Source organism: Capra hircus, chromosome 16, assembly GCF_001704415.2.
Source record: "Capra hircus breed San Clemente chromosome 16, ASM170441v1, whole genome shotgun sequence".
In the NCBI taxonomy this organism is placed as follows: Eukaryota; Metazoa; Chordata; class Mammalia; order Artiodactyla; family Bovidae; genus Capra; species Capra hircus.
This window is the reverse complement of record NC_030823.1, coordinates 75,995,907-76,010,651: the sequence shown is the minus strand read 5'-3', so window position 1 is coordinate 76,010,651 and position 14,745 is coordinate 75,995,907.

Sequence of the window (14,745 nt, the reverse complement as noted above, 5' to 3'; positions counted from 1 at the left end):
TTTACTTTCTTTTGATGAAGAGGTACCTCTGGAAGATGAAGGGTGAAGTCTCAACACAAGTCTGTTACATTGACGTCAAAATCTATCTCTGAGTGAATTTCTCCTCCATTATTTTGTTTAACCTTCACAAAACCAAGCATGTCTAATGGTATATGTTATGGTTATAGATTAATAGTAAAACAGAGTAGAGCCAATGTTTCAGCCAATTAGAAAGTCCCCAGTTGTCTAATCCACCCCACTCACCATTAAGCATTTGATATTTGTCTGAAAGCCGGAAAAACTGGAAAACCCAGATCTTCTTGTTACCGAAAGAGCATGTGGGATCAGGCTGCTCACTGCTCAAAAGCCAATAAACAGGCCAGGCTGGTGGAAAGGAAAGTCTACTTTCTTTCAGATGCTAGCAACTGGGCGGGCGCGCGGGCGGGTCATGGAAACCTGTCCAAAGGCCACTCCCCTTCCACCTGCGACCGTGGGGCAAGAGCTCTCATAGAGAGAAGGCAGGGGAGGGGGGCGTGCGCGGGGAAGGGGGAATATGCAGAAACAGCGCAGCCATCTCTCACAGCCATCTTCAACTGGCCTTCAGTGGTCTGACCAGCATCGTCTTGGTTGTTTTAGGTGCAGTTAATCTTCACTTCCAGGGTGCACTTATTCCTGTTTCTTTGCAGTCGATTCTTGGAATTGTGGCAGCTCGCGTCCCGGCTACAGTCCGATCATCATGTGGTTAACTTCTCCACCTGGGGTTTTAGTGTCTATAAGGCAGCTCACAGGATATGGCTCAGAATATTATCTACAGCCCTTGAGAGAGAGCTAACAGTGCTCGACTCTGCTTAATGCCTACATTACTATTGTTTAGTCTCCTGACTGTTTTCCTCTGTTTCAGCACTTCTCAATTCTCTGATTAGACTTAGTCTTTGACTAAAGCTTCCCACAGGCGTAAGGCAGGCAGCGGGCATGGTGCGGGGGCCTGGACCATAGGGTCCTGCTCCGTTTAACTCCCTCCTTTCATTCTTTCCTTCAGTCTAGGTCAGTGTTTCCCAAACTTTGAATTCAAGGAATCACAATGCACTGTCTTGTTTTGTTATCGCTACCGTTTTATTTTGCCTTGTGTGTGTGTGACTTTTGGTCCCACAGTGCACCATGGAGGATCTTAGCTCCCTGACAAAGGATCAAACCCACGCCCCCTGCCCTGGGAGCAGAGTTTTAACCACCAGGGAACCCACACAGTCGCTTTGTTGCTTTTGTTTCTCCTAAGCAAATTCAAGTAAATCAGACTTTACAGAACTTCAAAGGTGTTCATTCGTGTGTCTTGGCATGGGCGAGCCATAGACTTCAGGACCTAAAATGGCTTTAGAAACTGCAGATCGACCCCAGGACCCCCAGTAAGACCGCCTGCTCTTGCCACTGCTGTTTCCTTCAGCTGAGCGCTCCAACAGCTGAAACTGATAACTACAGGTACCAGGAACTGCCTCTATGCCAGTCATGACAATAGGCATCTTTTGTTGGTTATCTCTGATCCATACCACAGAAAAAGATGGGTGTAACTATCACTATTTACAGAAGAAAAAACAGAGGTTTCCGCCAAGGAGAGCAACACCCTGAGGTCCCTTGGCTAGAGAGCAATGTGGTCAAAACTCAAGCCTGAGGTGTATCCCATGCAAATAGCTCTTTGTACTAGGATGTACCACAGTCGTGATGCCCAGTTCAGAATTCTGCTAGACAGACTCGCTGTGATAACCCAGGCCATGTAAAAGGCCATGTAAATACACATTATTTTTGATATGATCTCTGCTTTATCCAAAGGCTAAAAATAGTAACACTCAGGAAGCAGGCAGTGCTCACTCTTGATCCAATTTAGTTTTCAAGATATACTCACGACACGGGAACTGATTTATCTACGATGTTTCATGGATGAGGCTGAATAACGTGCCCAAGATCACCCACCTTATCAGGGACAAGGGTGTAGCCCCAGTGTCTTGGGCTTTGCTTACCATTATGGAGCCAGCCTATACCCTAGGAAGCTAGGGCCCAGCTGCCAGGGAATCAGGCTTTGGGAGAAATGGCATCTGAAATACAGAAGTCTAATGATCATCTGGTTTCTGTTGTTCAAGGGTACTGACTTTCAGTTGCAAATTTGTTCAAAGAGATTCTGAAGCAAAAAGCATGAAGCATATCATTGTACAAAGAACTTCCCTGAAATCTACCCTTGGTATACACTTCAAATATTGAGGACTAGGAAATAAAGCTTCTTGCTGATATGACAGCTGTGGAGCGAGCTAAACCTCTCTTTGAAAGGACTTGGATAGCAACACTGATGAGCTTGAGAAAACTCTGGGAGACAGAAAGGAACAGGGAAGCCTGGTGTGCTGCCATCCATGGGGTCGCAAAGAGTCAGACACGACTTAGCAACTGAGCAACAACAGCAATCTCATCTTGAGGATTCCCAGGTGGCTCAGGGCTAAGGAATCTGCCTGCCAGAGCTGGAGACGAAGGAGACTCAGGTTCAGTCCCGGGGTCAGGAAGATCCCCTGGAGGAGAAGATGGCAATCCTCTCCAGCACTCCTGCCTGGATGGATGAGGAGGCTGGTGGGCTACAGTCCATGGGGACACAAGTGAGCAACTGAGCATGCGTGCGTCTCATCTTGAAGATTATGACTTTGGAGGAACTAAACTAATTGGAAAGAATCAAAGTATGTGAAATTCCTTAAGAATTTATTGACTTAAATAATTTCACCTATGTTACACCTTAAAAAAAAAAAAACTTTAGTGCAGGGAAAAGGAAGTATCTTGCTTTTCTTTCATCCCCTCTCTGGATTCCTGTTTAAACCCTTTTCCCTTATCCCTAAATTGTCCGATAGTGAGAATTCTCAGTAGCACAGTTCACCAATGTATTGTAGCTAATCCAAACCCTAACTTTCCTCTTTTCTTTTTAAATGATTTACTACTCTTATTGCTATTCTATTTGCATTTTTATTTTGGTCACAAGGCACATGGGATCTTAGTTCCTTGGCCAGGGAGGGAACCTACACTCCCCTCACTGGAAGGCGGAGCCTGGACTACAGGGAAGTTCCCAAACCCTAATTTCTCATAATTAGAAATCAATAGAGGCTCTAACAGAAAATTAGACAGAAAGAAAGGAGTTTTTATTATGTTAGAATAAGTCACAAAATGAAGCACTTTTTCTAAATCACTATGCCACAGACAATTCCTTTTAGCCATTGGAATTCGTCTTGAAAACAAAGTTTCTACTTGAAATAATAAATTTGATGAAAAAAATGAATGAAGTAGGACCTGTCAGGGTAGAGAAGTGAGTTCTCTTGGGCAGACAGAAAATCATACGGACGTGAGCTGTGAGGCTGATGAAATAACAGGAAAACATAAGGTTTCAAACACTTTTTATTTAATTATATTTTTTAAATGTGCCATTAACTTGTGCTAGACACTTTTCTAAGTGCTTTATAAATATTAGCTAGTTTACTCTCACAGCACCCCTGTTAGGTAGGTACTGGTTTTAGCCCTCCTTCTCCAGGGTGCAGTGAAGGAAGGGCTGAGCTGGGACCCAGACTAAGCTCTCTGCTCCCCAGTCTGCTCTTACCCAGCTCTGTGTTGTGTTCCTGTGGCCATGCGTCCTAGGGTAACCAGATAACTAGACAGCAGATAACTAGATAACTAGACAGCAAGGACATGGAAACAGATAACTAGACAGCAAGGACATGGAAACTAAGACATATCCACCTAATACCTCAGCCAACAGTTTTGGAAAACACTGTACCTTCGGTCGTGTGCAACACTTTGTGACCCTGTGAACTGTAGCCCACCAGGCTCCTCTGTCTATGGGGTTTTCCAGGCAAGAATATTGGAGTGGGTTGTCGCTGCCTCCTCCAGGGGGTCTCCCTGACCCAGGGATTGAACTCATATCTCTGAAGTCTCCTGTATGGGCACACAGGTTCTTTACCACTGATGTCTTCTGGGAAGCATCAAAAAATAGAAAACTGCTTGACTGGGAATCGAACCTAGGTCGTGGTAGTGAAAGCACTGAATCCTAGCCACTAGACCACCGGGGAACTGTGCACACAGTACCGAGTCTAGACTACATCTAGCTGAATATCCTCTCAAGGAATAAACCCTGCTAACGCAAGTTTGTGCACCCAACCCACAGTGAAGCTAAACAAACCGAAATGTCAGACTTTGGAACAGAGAAAGGCTTAATGTGGGGCCACGCAAGGAGATGAGTGTCCATGCCCTAAAAATCCCCAAACTCCCCAAGCACTGAAAAAAAAATAAATTTACTGCTTTTTGGCTGTGCTGGTTCTTCGTTGCCACACACAGGCTTTCTCTAGTTACGGCAAGTGGGGGCTACTCCTCCTTTGGACGAGCAGGCTTCTCACTGCGGTGGCTTCTCTTGTTGCGGACCGCAGCTCTGGAGCAAGGGCTCCAGGAGGTGTGGCTCATGGGCTGAGTTGCCAGTGGATTCTAGGGCAAAGCACTGCAGTCAGAGGGAAAGGGGAAGACAAGAGGTCAGAGGCAGCAGGTGGCCTCCCAGATAAGGAGGCCAGAATAACTTGAAGGGCATCCACGGCGGACGCCTTCAGATGCCTTGGTAGAGGACCTGATGTTTACCCTAATCGGCTGGGCAATCACCATGAGGCCCTCAACAGAGGAATGACATCGTTCTGGCTGTTTTAATAGGATAACTCTCGCTGCTGTACTGAAAACAGATTTAAGTGGAGCCAAAACAGGAAGAGAAGGGCAGTCAGTAGGGACTTCCTGGTTGGTCCAGGGATTAAGAATCCTCCTTGCAATTTAAAGGATGCAGGTTCATTCTCTGGGTGGGGAGCTAAGATCCCACATGCCAGGGAACAGCGAAGCTCATGTGCCATAACTACTGAGTGCACACACCATGACTAGAGAGACTGCACACTGCAGCCATCCCACGCGCCACAGCTAAGACCCGACACGGCCAAATAAATGAATAAGACGCTGTTTAAAATAAAGAAGAGCAGTTCATAGAATAAGGCCAATCCACTGCTCGAGCGGTGATGGTGGTTTTACCAGGATGGTATTAAGGAGCTGCTGAGAAATCAGATTCTGAATTTATTTTGGAAAAAAAAAAAAAAAAGTCAACGGCTTTGCTGAAGAACTTGATCTGGGTAAAGAAAGAAAGACTGACTCTGTCTTGATGAAATATGTGAGTGGAACAACCATCTTCTTCAACGAGGGGAAATATAGGAGAAGCAGTTTCACCAGGGTCCAGGAACTCAGATTAGAACTTGCAAAAGGCAAGATGCCTTTTAGACAGCCAAGTGACTGTGTTGCTGCTGGTGCAAAGTACAGATTTCGTCTGTGAGTCATCAGCATGTAGATGGCATTTAGACCTGTGAGCCAGAATGAAATCATCCTGGGAGGGAACAAAGACTGAAAAAGGAAATGGTCCAAAAACCTGAAACTTGGGAAACTCCAAAACTTGTAAGAAAATGGGAGGAAGCAGAGAAATAGACAGAAAGGGAGAAGCCAGAGACGTGAAAGGATTTGGGGTGTCCCTCCAATAGAGGGTGGCTTTCAAGGGATTCAGCCAGGAGGGATGGCCAGAGATGGCCACACCTCCTTCAAAGCAGCCTGGGGTGTGGGGGGCTGGCTCCTCTGTCCTTCTGAATAGGCACACACTTCAGGGACAGCAGTGAGCCTGCAGAACAGGGAGCCTAGGGGACGGGAGAGGACTATGCGACAATCTCAGGTCAAGTTCCTTGGACTAGAGTCATCAGATTGTCTACAGAACGTGCCCCTGAGACGGCAGCTTCACGGGGGATGGGGGAGCCATTAAATACTGTGAAAGACACACAAAGACCCGAGGTGAGAGCTCTGCAAGCTTCTCACAGGAAATGGGGCTATTTGCTGTACTTCAGCTGAAAAGTGTCAATGTGAAAAAAGTATATATATATATACAGAGAGGGAATTAAAAGTGTATATATATATATATATACACAGAGAGAGAAAGTCAAAAAGGGCAAGGGAAGCTTGACAAATGTCCTCTGACAGGTCAGTGCAAAGTCTTACAAGGTGGAGAAGGGATCACTGGGGTCTTGGAGGATCCAACAAGTTTGGTTCCTTCAAGCTGACATTGGAAATGGGCTTCACAGGCCTTGTTTTCCAGGCAAATATAAGAAAGCTCCTCCAGGCAAAAGGAAGCGCCTTTTCTCTTTTAATTGGAGGATAACTGCTTCACAGAGTCGTGCTGGTTTCTGCTGTCACTTCTGTCGCTCAGTCATATCCAACTCTTTGTGACCCCGTGGTGTGCAGCACGCCAGGCTTCCCTGTCCATCACCAACTCATGGAGCTTGCTCAAACTCATGCCTGTCGCGGCGGTTTCTGCTGTAGGACAACAGGAAGTCAGCTGTAGGACAACAGGAAGTCAGCCATAAGCGTGTATATATCCCCTCCCCCGGGAGCCCCCTCCCCCGGGAGCCCCCTCCCCCGGGAGCCCCTCCCCTCCCCCTTCTCCACTCTCTGGGTCGTCGCAGAGCCCTGAGCTGAGCTCCTTTGGTCATGCAGTAGCCTCCCGTTAGCTATCTAGTTTATGCAAGAGCCGTGCAGCGCTTAGGCACTCAGTCACGCCTGACTCTTCACAACCCCGTGGACTGTAGCCCGCCAGGCTCCTCTGTCCGTGGGACTCTCCAGGAAAGAATACTGGAGTCGGTTGCCATGCCCTCCTCCTGGGGATCTTCCCCACCCAGGGACTGAACCCAGGTCTCCCGCATGGCAAGCGGATTCTTTACCAGCTGAGCCACCAGGGAAGCCCGATTTTGCACATGGGAGTGTAGATATCAATGCTGCTTTCTCAATTCACCAGAAGGGAAAGGCTGAATAAAGACATGGAGCGATGTCTGTGGGGTGGAAGGGTTGATGAGCCGTGGGGTGAAAGAGGGGGAGGAAGAAGAGGGTCCGAGGAGGGGACAGGAGTCGGGCGGGCAGCTTCCCCGCCTGGCAATGGGAGCACAAAGAGAGGACGGCCAGCCTGGACCCCTCCACGCTCCATGTGCCATTGCTCAGCCGTCATGAAGAAGTGACCGGAATAATCATTCTGTGCTGCAGAACAAGCCTTAGCCTTTGGCCTAAAAATCGCAGTTCACAGTTTTGAAGCGCCTAGAAGCTCCAGGCCTTCAGGGAACCAGAAATCCATCTGCTTTTCACTATTGTTCAGACTCAAGGACTAAACCTACATGGGCAGAAGGAGGAAGGGTCACACAATTAGCAGAAATATGCAGGGGAGGGGATGGGACAGACCAGAAGAGGAAGTCTGAGCAAAAACGAAACTTCAAGCAAGAGAAACTACAAATTATAGACTAAACGCTTGCTAAACGTATAATTATAGCTATTCAAAACTTTCAGCGTTACGCTGCCCTCAAGTTAAGTACGAGGAGAGCCAAGAGGCATTGACTCCAATCCTTCAACAGTGAGATACTTCCAAAAAGCACAGAGTTTCTCTGTAAGGTTTTGCTATGTTTTGGTAATTTTTTTCATTTTTCACTAATGAAAAAGAAATATGAAAGTATTTAGAAAAGAGAATCAAAGAACAAAGATCTAAATCTATACTATGCCGATTCTTACACTTCCTTTTCACAAAGTTACAGTGAGTGATACATGTTCTTTCTCTACCTCATCTGAGAATTCAAATCTCACCTACTCTTTGGAATTTGTATATAAATACATAACTTAAATATTCAATTTATTGTTGAAAATAATAATAAATTTAAAAATTATATAATATACATAATAGCAATCAATAGTATCAGTAAATTCTGTGGCTTACATGGTTCCATGTAAAAATCATCAACATTAACACAGAAACCAAACATGGTTCATGCCACTCAAAGAAAATTGTGTTATTTGGTTTAACTTCTAAATACAAACGAAAAGGATAAAATAGGAATAGAATAAACAGGAAAATGAAAACAAATGATTCCAAATAAGTTGAACAGGAAAAATTCTAGGGGTTTCCCTGGCAGTCCAGGGTTAAGATTTCTCCTTCCAAAGCAGACGATGCAGGTCTGACCCCTGCTCAGGGAGCTATGATCCCACAGGCCTCCCAGCCAAAAAACCAAGACAAGAACAACAGCGGCAATATTGTAGCAAAGTCAATAAAAACGAAAAATGGTTCACATTTTTAAAAATCTTTAAAGATTTGTATTTGCCTAAAACAAGCATTTCTGAGGAGGAAGTTTCAGTAATCGAGACCTAAGTTAAGCCAAATCTCACTTTGCTTTGGTTTTTTTTCTAACTGATCACCTAGCATTTTATTTGATCCATATTTTAACTGTGTTTTAAGCAGAGGGAAAAGCCAATTGATATTGCTTGTTTTCCCTGTTCAACTTTTTCATGAGGAAAAGAGAAATATGGAAGGAAAGAGAGAGATTTCTGAGAAGAAAGATGATTTGGGTTGGGGAGAGGGAAGGGCTTGGTTGACCTTGAGATCAGCTCAGTTCTTCCACTCAGGAGCCCCTGACCTCGGGGCTGCCCCTCAGGTTTTCTGAGACGCAGTTTCCTGAGACTGGTCTTGCTTATTTTATACACACTCTACCGTCTGTGCTGATGAAATCAGTACGTCATGTGACAACAATACCCATTCCCAGGGCTGCTGTGAGAATCAGATGGGTGAGTGTGCGGAAATATGCATCGTAGTTGTGGAGTATCAGAGCCAGTTCTGTTGGCATTTTGTTAGCGAACAGGAAAAGAGATTCTCGTCGATTAGCACCTCCACAATACAAAATATTTGAAAAAAAAACTCAAAACCTGGGTTATTAACATATAACATTTTTTTAGCTTTTTATTTTATAATAGAAAATAGCCAATTAACAATGCTGTGATAGTTTTAAGGTCACCCGAGATGGATGGATCGTGGTGGAGAGGTCTGACAAAACGTGGTCCACTGGGGAAGGGAATGGCAAACCACTTCAGTATTCTTGCGTTGAGAACCCCATGAACAGTATGAAAAGGCAAAAAGATAGGACACTGACAGATGACCCCCCCAGGTCAGTAGGGGCCCAATATGCTACTGGAGAAGAGTGGAGAAAAAACTCCAGAAAGAATGAGACAGAACCAAAGTGAAAACAACACACTGCTGTGGATGCGCCTGGTGATGGCAGTAAATTCCGATGCTGTAAAGAGCAATATTGCATAGGAACCTGGAATGCTAGGTCCATGAATCAAAGAAAATTGGAAGTGGTCAAACAGGGGATGGCAAGAGTGAACATCAACATTTTAGCAATCAGTGAGCTAAAATGGACCGGAATGGGTGAATTTTATTCAGATGCCCATTATATCTACTTTTGTGGGCAAGAATCCCTTAGAAGAAATGGAGTAGCCATCATAGTCAGCAAAAGTCCAAAATGCAGAACTTGGGTGCAATCTCAAAAATGACAGAATGATCTCTGTTCGTTTCCAAGGCAAACCATTTAGTATCACAATAATCCAACTCTGTGTCCCAAACGCTAATGCTGAAGAAGCTGAAGTTGAAGGGTTCTGTGAAGACCCTTCTAGAACTAACACCAAAAATAGATGTCCTTTTCATCATAGGGGACTGGAATGCAAAAATAGGAAGTCAAGAGATACCTGGAGTAACAGGCAAGTTTGGCCTTGGAGTACAAAATGAAACAGGGCAAAGGCTAATAGAGTTTTGCCAAGAGAATGCACTGGTCACAGCGAACACCCTCTTCCAACAACACAAGAGACAACTCTACACATGGATCTCACTAGACAGTCAACACCAAAATCAGATCGATTCTATTCTTTGAAGCCAAAGATGGAGAATCTCTACACAGTCAGCCAAAACAAGACCGGGAGCTGACTGTGGCTCAGATCATGAACTCTTTGGGAAACCACTAGACCATTCAGGTAAGACCTAAATTGAATCCCTTACAATTTTTCAGTGGAAGTGAGAAATAGATTCAAGGGAGTAGATCTGATAGACAGAGTGCCTGAAGAACTATGGACGGAGGTTCATGACATTTTATAGAAGGTAGTGATCAAGACCATCCCCAAGAAAAAGAAATGCAAAAAGCAAAATGATTGTCTAAGGAGGCCTTACAATAGTTGAGAAAAGAAGAGAAACTAAAGGCAAAGAAGAAAATGAAAAATATAAGCATCTGAATGCAGAGTTCCAAAGAATAGCAAGGAGAGATAAGAAAGCCTTTCTCAGTGATCAGTGCAAAGAAAGAGAGGAAAACAATAGAATGGGAAAGACTACAGATATCTTCAAGAAAATTAGACATACCAAGGGAGAATTTCATGCAAAGATGGAAACAGTAAAGGACAGAAATGGTATGGACCCAACAGAAGCAGAAGATACTAAGAAGAGGTAGCAAGAATACACAGAAGAACTGTACAAAAAAAGACCTTCATGATGCAGATGGTGTGATCACTCACCTAGAGCCAGACATCCTGGAATGTGAAGTCAAGTGGGCCTTAGGAAGCATCACTACAAACAAAGCTAGTGGAGGTGACGGAATTCCAGTTGAGCTATTTCAAATCCTAAAAGAGGATGCTGTGAAAGTGCTGCACTCAATATGTCAGGAAATTTGGAAAACTCAGCAGTGACCACACGACTGGAAAAGCAAGAGAGTTCCAGAAAAATATCTCCTTCTGCTTTATTGACTATGCCAAAGCCTCTGACTGTGTGGATCACAACAAACTGTGGAAAATTCTGAGAAATGGGAATGCCAGACCACCTGCCCTATCTCCTGAGATATCTGTATATAGGTTAAGAAGCAACAGTTAGAACTGGTCATGGAACTGTAGACTGGTTTCAAATCAGGAAAGGAGTATGTCAAGGCTATATATTGTCATCATGATTATTTAACTTCTATGCAGAGTTTATCATGAGAAAGGCTGGGCTGGAAGAAGCACAAGCTGGAATCAAGATTGCCGGGAGAAATATCAATAACCTCAGACATGCAGATGACAGCACTCTTATGGCAGAAAGCAAAGAACTAAAGAGCCTCTTGATGAAAGTGAAAGAGGAGAGTGAAAAAGTTGGCTTAAAACACAACATTCAAAAAACGAAACTCATGACATTGCCATCACTTCATGGCAAATAGATGGGGAAACAGTAGAAACAGTGAGAGACTTTATTTTGGGGGCTCCAAAATCACTGCAGATGGTGACTGCAACCATGAAATTAAAAGATGCTTGCTCTTTGAAAGAAAACCTATGACCAACCTAGACAGCATATTCAAAAGCAGAGACATTACTTTGCCAACAAAGGTCCGTCTAGTCAAAGCTATGGTTTTTCCAGTGGTCATGTATGGATGTGAGAGTTGGACTATAAAGAAAGCTGAGTGCTGAAGAATTGATGCTTTCGAACTGTGGTGTTGGAAAAAACCCTTGAGAGTCCTTTGGACTGCCAGCAGATCAAACCAGTCAACGCTAAAGGAAATCAGTCCTGAATATTCATTGGAAGGACTGATGCTGAAGCTGATGTTTCAATCCTTTGGCCACCTGATGCAAAGAACTGACTCCTTGGAAAAGACTCTGATGCTGGTCAAGATCGAAGGCAGGAGGAGAAGTTGATGACAGAGGATGAGATGGTTGGAGGGTTTCACCGACTCAATGAACATGAGTTCAAACAAGCTCTGGGAGTTGGTGATGGACAGGGAAGCCTGGTGTGCTGCAGTCCATGGGGTCACAAAGAGTTGGGCATGACTGAGTGACTGAACTGAACTGATTTTATAATGGAATATAGCCAATTGACAATGCTGTGATAGTTTCAGGTGGACAGCAAAGGGACTCAGCCCTATATATATGTATCCATTCTCCCCCAGACTGCTCTCCTATCTAGGCTGCCACATTACATTGAGCCAGTTCCCTGTGCTATAGAGTAGGACTTTGTTGCTTACGCATTTTAAATATCACAGTGTGTACATATACATCCCAAACTCCCTACCTAAAATTTTCAATGTATGATTATTCTCAAAATATTAGCTTTGATTTTAAAAGGGCCTTAACTCAGTTACAGTAAGTAACCTTTCAAAAAAAGCAAACCATTAGTTGCTCAGTCATGTCTGACTCTTTGTGACTCTATGGAATGTAGTCTGCCAGGCTCCTCTGTCCACAGAATTCTCCAGGCAAGAGTACTGGAGTGAGTAGCCATTCCTTTCTCCAGGGGATCTTCTCAACCCAGGGATCGAATTCAGGTCTTCCATATTGTGGGCAGATTCTCTATCGTCTGAGCCACGAGGGAAGCCCAAGTGACCCTTGGCGTGGTCGAAACAAGCCCCTCCTTCTATGATACAGTTCAGATTCCCCCCAGGCTCCTGGCCCCAGCCGCTTCCTCACTGCCCACCTCCCCTGGACTTGACCTTCCCGTTTATTTGCAGTTTAGATTGTCAACTCCAGCCCAGGGTGGTTTTGTCTCTACAGAAGATCCTGCGAATACACTTTCCAACTCTCCCATGGGTAGGTCTATAGTTATTTTTTTTCCTCCCAGAGCCCTGGCTGAGAGGAGATTTTTCTCTGCTTTTGGGTGGGTTTTTCTATCCCTCCTCATTACTAGGAAGGTGACCCTTCAAGAGTCAGGTGAAGACAAGACTGAATCAGTCTAACTTCCTACTTTGAGTTACGCTCAAAGCCCTTTTCTGTGTGAGTGGACACCTCCCCCAGAATTCCACTTTGCATCTTTTCTCAAGAAGGGTCATGCAACATCCCATGGGTATTTTTGGCCCTGGAAAAGACTCCTCTACTAATTAAATAAAGAGAAGGCAAACTTCTGTCATAAAATTTGAAATTATGTGTGAGATGCTAAAGGAAATTGATTACAATTTTCTGTAATTGACATGTTCACTGCAAACTATGGATATTTTGAAGTTGCCTGACAATATTATTGTGCCAGTAGCAACTAAGAATGGATTTTCCTCTGTTCTGATTTAACATCTAGGTATCAAAAATTGTCATTGCTGTATGGACTTCCTTGGTGGTCCAGGAATTAAGATTTAGCCTTCCAGTTCTTGGGGTGTGGGTTTGAACCCCAGTCAGAGAGCTAAGCTCCCACGTGCCTCACCGCCAAAAACTCAAAACATTAAACAGAAGCTATATTGCATGAGATCCGTGCAAAAGTAATCATGGTTTTGCCTTGTTGAACTTTGCCATTTGATATTGGAATACTTTCTTAAATAAATGTGGTTATACTTCATTTCAATGCACACATCTCACTTTGCTTTTTTTTTTTTTTTTTTTGGCCAATGACCTATTACTTGTTGCTTATTTTCTATTTATTTCAGACTATAAAAATGATGTTAGACAAAAAGCGAAGTCAAGCAATTTTCTTATTCAAGTTCAAAATGGGTCAGAAAGCAGCAGAGACAACTCTCACCAGCAGCAACACATTTGGCCCAGGAACTGCTAACGAACGGACTGTGCAGTGGTGGCTCAAGGAGTTTTGCAAAAGAGATGAGCACCTTGAAGATGAGGAGCGCAGCGGCTGGCCGTCAGAAGGTGATGATGACCAACAGAGAGGACCATCAAAGCTGATCCTCCTACAACCATATGAGAAGGTGCCCAGGAACTCAGCGTCAACCATCCCATGGTCATTCAGCATTGGCAGCAAATAGGAAAGGTGCAAAAGCTCGTTAAGTGGGTGACTCAAGAGCTGACCACAAATCAGAAAAATTGTCATTTTGAAGCGTCATCTTCTCTTATTCTACACAACAATGAACCATTTCTGGATCGGATTGGGCTGTGAGACCAAAGCTGGGGTTTTATATGAGATCATGGTCAGTCGTAGGTGCTCTGCTGCCAGTCTGACCCACCGCAGCTTTCTGAATCCTGGGAAAATCATTACAGCTAAGGAGGATGCTCACCAAACGCATGAGATGCACCAAAAACTGCAATGCCTGCAGCCGGCATTGGGCAACAGAAAGGGCCCAGTTCACAACAACGCCCAGCTGCACGTCACACCACCAATGCTTCAGAAGCACATTGGACTAAGATGTTTTGCCTCATTCCCCACATCCACCTGACCTCTCGCCAACCAACTACCAGCTCTTCAAACATCTCAAAGACTTTTTGCAGGGAATATGGCTTCCACAACCAGCAGGAGGCAGAAAATGCTTTCCAAGAGGCTGTTGAATCCCAAAGCGTCGATTTTTATGCTACAGGAATAAACAATCTTCTCATTGGCAAAGATGTATTGATTGTTCATCAAAATGGTTCCTATTTTGATTAATAAAGATGCATTTGAACCTAGTTAGAATGATTTAAAATTCATGGTCTGAAACCATGATTACATCTGTACCAACCTAATAACAAATTCAATGAAGACTTTAAAAATGGTCCACATCAAAAGAAAAAAAAATCTTAAAGAAAAAGAAGTTGTCATTACTACAAAATGCAGTTGCCATATGATCCAACAATCCCACTCCTGGACATATATCCAGACAAAACTATAATTCAAAAGGTACATTCACCCCTATGTTTAGAGAAGCAGTATGTACAACGTCCAAGACCTAGAAGTAACCTAAATCCATCAACAGAGGAATGAATGAAAAAGCTGCGATACATGTATACAATGGAATATTACTCAGCCATAACACAGAATGAAATAATGCCATTGGCAGCAACATGAATAGATCTAGAGCTTATCACACTAAGCCAGAAAGAGAAAGACAAACACTGTATGTAATCCCTTCCACATGGAATCTAAAATATGACACAATGAACTTATCTATGAAATAGAAACAGACATAGAGAACAGATTTGTGG